A 5,533-nucleotide genomic window follows, 5' to 3' on the forward strand; every position below is an offset into this window, starting at 1 on the left:
CCCCCCCCCATTTGGGGTCCCCTATAGGGCTATGGATCCCCCCCCATTTGGGGTCCCCTATGGGGCTATGGATCCCCCCCCATTTAGGGTCCCCTATAGGGCAGTGCTCACCTGTGGCCCTACAACTCCAGGGGGGCCGGGGGGTCCCGTTTTGCCTTGGAAACCCTATAAGGGAAAAAGGGAGAGGGGCAATGGGGCAGTTATGGGGCAGCTATGGGGTGGCTATGGGGTTCCTATGGGGTGGCTATGGGGTATATATGGGGTATCTATGGGGTCCCTATGGGGTGGCTATGGGGTATCTATGGGGCAGCTATGGGGTCCCTATGGGGTATCTATGGGGCAGCTATGGGGTATCTATGGGGCAGCTATGGGGTCCCTATGGGGTCTCTATGGGGTATCTATGGGGTTCCTATGGGATATCAATGGGGTCTCTATGGCGCAGCTATGGGGTCCCTATGGGGCAGCTATGGGGCAGCTATGGGGTTCCTATGGGGTGGCTATGGGGTATATATGGGGTATCTATGGGGTCCCTATGGGGTCCCTATGGGGTCTCTATGGGGTCCTTATAGGGTATCTATGGGGTCCCTATGGGGTATATATGGGGTATCTATGGGGTCCCTATGGGGCAGCTATGGGGTATCTATGGGGTATCTATGGGGTATCTATGGGGTATATATGGGGCAGTTATGGGGCAGCTATGGGGTGGCTATGGGGTATATATGGGGTATCTATGGGGTCACTATGGGGTGGCTATGGGGTATCTATGGGGTATCTATGGGGTATCTATGGGGCAGCTATGGGGTATCTATGGGGTATCAATGGGGTCCCTATGGGGCAGCTATGGGGTATCTATGGGTTATCTATGGGGTCCCTATGGGGCGGCTATGGGGTATCTATGGGGTCCCTATGGGGTATCTATGGGGTCCCTATGGGGTATATATGGGGCAGTTATGGGGCAGCTATGGGGTGGCTATGGGGTATCTATGGGGTGTCTATGGGGTATCTATGGGGCAGCTATGGGGTATCTATGGGGTCCCTACGGGGTGGCTATGGGGCAGCTATGGGGTGGCTATGGGGTATATATGGGGTATCTATGGGGTCCCTATGGGGCAGCTATGGGGTATCTATGGGGTCCCTATGGGGTGGCTATGGGGCAGTTATGGGGCAGCTATGGGGTAGCTATGGGGTCCTTATAGGGTATCTATGGGGTATCTATGGGGTCTCTATGGGGTCCCTATGGGGTATCTATGGGGCAGCTATGGGGCAGCTATGGGGTGGCTATGGGGTATATATGGGGTATCTGTGGGGTCCCTATGGGGCAGCTATGGGGTATCTATGGGGTATCTATGGGGTCCCTATGGGGTATCTATGGGGTATCTATGGGGCAGCTATGGGGCAGCTATGGGGTCAATATGGGGCAGCTATTGGGTCCCTATGTGGCAGCTATGGGGTCCCTATGGGGTATCTATGGGGCAGCTATGGGGTCTCTATGGGGTCCCTATGGGGTATCTATGGGGTATCTATGGGGTATATATGGGGCAGCTATGGGGTATCTATGGGGTATCTATGGGGTCCCTATGGGGTATATATGGGGCAGTTATGGGGCAGATATGGGGTGGCTATGGGGTATCTATAGGTTATCTATGGGGTCCCTATGGGGTGGCTATGGGGCAGCTATGGGGTGTCTATGGGGTATCTATGGGGCAGCTATGGGGTATCTATGGGGTTCCTATGGGGTATCTATGGGGTNGGGGCAGCTATGGGGTGTCTATGGGGTATCTATGGGGCAGCTATGGGGTATCTATGGGGTTCCTATGGGGTATCTATGGGGTCCCTATGGGGTATATATGGGGCAGTTATGGGGCAGCTATGGGGTGGCTATGGGGTGTCTATGGGGTTTCTATGGGGTATCAATGGGGTCCCTATGGGGTATCTATGGGGCAGCTATGGGGCAGCTATGGGGTAGCTATGGGGTAGCTATGGGGTCCTTATAGGGTATCTATGGGGTCCCTATGGGGTATCTATGGGGTATCAATGGGACAGCTATGGGGTATCTATGGGGTCCCTATGGGGTCTCTATGGGGTATCTATGGGGCAGGTATGGGGTCTCTATGGGGTATCTATGGGGTCCCTATGGGGTATCTATGGGGCAGCTATGGGGTATCTATGGGTTATCTATGGGGTCCCTATGGGGCGGCTATGGGGTATCTATGGGGTATCTGTGGGGTCTCTATGGGGCAACTATGGGGTATCAATGGGGTCCCTATGAGGTCCCTATGGGACAGCTATGGGGTATCTATGGGGTATCAATGGGGTCCCTATGGGGTATCAATGGGGTATCTATGGGGTCAATATGGGGCAGCTATGGGGTATCTATGGGGCACCTATGGGGCAGCTATGGGGTATCTATGGGGTCAATATGGGGCAGCTATTGGGTCCCTATGGGGCAGCTATGGGGCAGCTATGGGGTATCTATGGGGCAGCTATGGGGTATCTATGGGGTGGCTATGGGGTATCAATGGGGTATCTATGGGGTCAATATGGGGCAGCTATGGGGTATCTATGGGGTCCCTATGGGGCAGCTATGGGGTATCTATGGGGTCAATATGGGACAGCTATTGGGTCCCTATGTGGCAGCTATGGGGTCCCTACGGGGTCTCTATGGGGTATCAATGGGGTCCCTATGGGGTATCAATGGGGTATCTATGGGGTCAATATGGGGCAGCTATGGGGTATCTATGGGGTCCCTATGGGGTCTCTATGGGGTATCTATGGGGTCCTTATAGGGTATCTATGGGGCAGCTATGGGGTATCTATGGGGTGGCTATGGGGTCTCTATGGGGTATCTATGGGGCAGGTATGGGGAATCAATGGGGTCCCTATGGGGTATCTATGGGGCAGCTATGGGGTATCTATGGGGTCAATATGGGGTATCTATGGGGCAGCTATGGGGTCCCTATGGGGTCTCTATGGGGTATCTATGGGGTCCCTATGGGGTATCTATGGGGTATCTATGGGGCAGCTATGGGGTCCCTATGGGGTCTCTATGGACTCACCCCGTCTCCGCGCTGCCCGGGGTGTCCCGGCACTCCGTCCTTCCCGGGGGGTCCCTGAGTTGGGGGCGTCAATCGGCAACAATCGGAAACAATCGGGGCCAATCGGGGTCATTCGGGGACAGTCGGAAACATTCGGGGTCATTCGGGGACATTCGGAACCAATCGGGGCCAATCGGGGCCATTCGGGGCCAATCGGGGTCATTCGGGGATAATCGGGGCCAATCGGGGACAGTCGGGGCCATTCGGGGATAATCGGGGCCAATCGGAGACGATCGGAGACAATCGGGGACATTCGGAAACATTCGGGGTCATTCGGAAACATTCGGGGATAATCGGGGCCAATCGGAGACGATCGGAGCCATTCAGGGCCAATCGGAACCAATCGGGGTCATTCGGGGCCAATCGGGGTCATTCGGGGATAATCGGGGCCAATCGGAGATGATCGGAGCCATTCGGGGCCAATCGGAACCAATCGGAGCCATTCGGGGCCAATCGGAACCAATCGGAGCCATTCGGGGCCAATCGGAAACGATCGGAGCCATTCGGGGCCAATCGGAGCCATTCGGGTCCATTCGGGGCCAATCGGAACCAATCGGGGACAGTCGGGGCCAATCGGGGATAATCGGAGACGATGGGGGAGGATCGGGGATGATCGGAACCAATCGGAACCAATCGGGGGAGGATCGGAACCAATCGGAACCAATCGGGGGAGGATCGGAACCAATCGGAACCATTCGGAACCATTCGGGGATAATCGGAACCATTCGGGAGCGGTCGGGGTAACCCGAGGTCATTTAGGGCCATATGGGGCCATATGGGGCCATATAGGGCCGTGATGTGGGGCCATATAGGGCCGTGATGTGGGGCTATATGGGGCCACATAGGGCCGTGATGTGGGGCCATATAGGGCCATATAGGGCCGTGATGTGGGGCCATATGGGGCCATATAGGGCCGTGATGTGGGGCCATATGGGGCCATATAGGGCCATATGGGGCCATATGGGGCCATATAGGGCCATATAGGGCTGTAATGTGGGGCCATATAGGGCCATATAGGGCCATATAGGGTCTCTACTCACCGGGGGTCCTTTGGGGCCGGGGAAGCCATTGGGGCCGGCAGGTCCAGGTAGACCCTATAGGGTGAGACACGGCACTTATGGGGCGCCCCATATCCCTATGGGACACCCCGTGTCCTTATGGGGTCACCCCATACACCTATAGGATCCCAGCCCTATAGGGTCACCCACCCCCTATAGGGTCGCCCCATAACCCCTATAGGATCTCGGCCCTATAGGGTCACCCCATAACCCCTATAGGGTCCCCCACCCTATAGGATCCCGGCCCTATAGGGTCACCCCATACCCCCTATAGGGTCACCCTATATCCCCTATAGGATCCCAGCCCCTATAGGGTCACTCATCCTTTATAGGGTCACCCCATAACCCCTATAGGGTCCCCCACCCTATAGGATCCCGGCCCTATAGGGTCCCCCCACCCTATAGGATCCCAGCCCTATAGGGTCACCCCATAACCCCCATAGGGTCACCCCATAACCCCTATAGGATCCCGGCCCTATAGGGTCACCCCATAACCCCTATAGGGTCACCCCATAACCCATATAGCGTCACCCTATATCCCCTATAGGATCCCGGCCCTATAGGGTCACCCCACCCCATATGATCCCGGCCCTATAGGGTCACCCCATAACCCCTATAGGGTCACCCACCCTATAGGATCCTGGCCCTATAGGGTCACCCCATAACCCCTATAGGGTCACCCCATAACCCCTATAGGGTCACCCACCCTATAGGATCCCAGCCCTATAGGGTCACCCCATAACCCCTATAGGATCCCGGCCCTATAGGGCCGCCCCATAACCCCTATAGGGTCACCCCATAACCCCTATAGGATCCCTGCCCTATAGGGTCACCCCATAACCCCTATAGGGTCACCCTATATCCCCTATAGGATCCCTGCCCTATAGGGCCGCCCCATTGCTCTCACCCTCTCTCCTGTGGGTCCATGTGGTCCATCGCTGCCCGACGTCCCCTATAGGATCAAAGGGGGATGGAGGGGACCCCAGAAACCCCATAACCCCATAACCCCAAACCCCATAACCAAATCACCCCATAACCCCATCACCACAATCACCCCATAACCCCATCACCCCATAACCTGACCCCATAACTCACCCCATAACCTGACCCCATAACCTGACCCCATAACCCCATAACCTGACCCCATAAATCACCCCATAACCTGACCCCATAACCCCGTAACCCCATAACCTGATCCCATAACCCCATAACCCCATAACCCCATAACTCACCCCATAACTCACCCCATAACCCCATAACCCCATAACCCCATAACCCCATAACCCTATAACCTGACCCCATAACTCACCCCATAACCTGACCCCATAACCCCATAACCCCATAACCTGACCCCATAACCCTATAACCTGACCCCATAAC

The 5,533-nt window shown here is 55.9% G+C and overlaps 1 long non-coding RNA gene across 1 annotated transcript in view; it reads right to left on the bottom strand.

Annotated features, from left to right (window-relative positions):
• Positions 1 to 5,533, bottom strand: part of LOC107307690 — a 9,286-nt gene that overhangs the window by 2,867 nt on the left and 886 nt on the right. Inside the window, exons 2-5 of the long non-coding RNA XR_001552481.2 lie at positions 5,061 to 5,105; positions 4,136 to 4,189; positions 3,057 to 3,110; positions 112 to 165 (exon numbers count right to left, since the gene is read on the bottom strand). This is a non-coding gene — a long non-coding RNA (uncharacterized LOC107307690). The remainder of the gene's footprint in view (positions 1 to 111; positions 166 to 3,056; positions 3,111 to 4,135; positions 4,190 to 5,060; positions 5,106 to 5,533) is intronic.

Source organism: Coturnix japonica, unplaced genomic scaffold (assembly GCF_001577835.2).
Source record: "Coturnix japonica isolate 7356 unplaced genomic scaffold, Coturnix japonica 2.1 chrUnrandom785, whole genome shotgun sequence".
Classification (NCBI taxonomy): domain Eukaryota; kingdom Metazoa; phylum Chordata; class Aves; order Galliformes; family Phasianidae; genus Coturnix; species Coturnix japonica.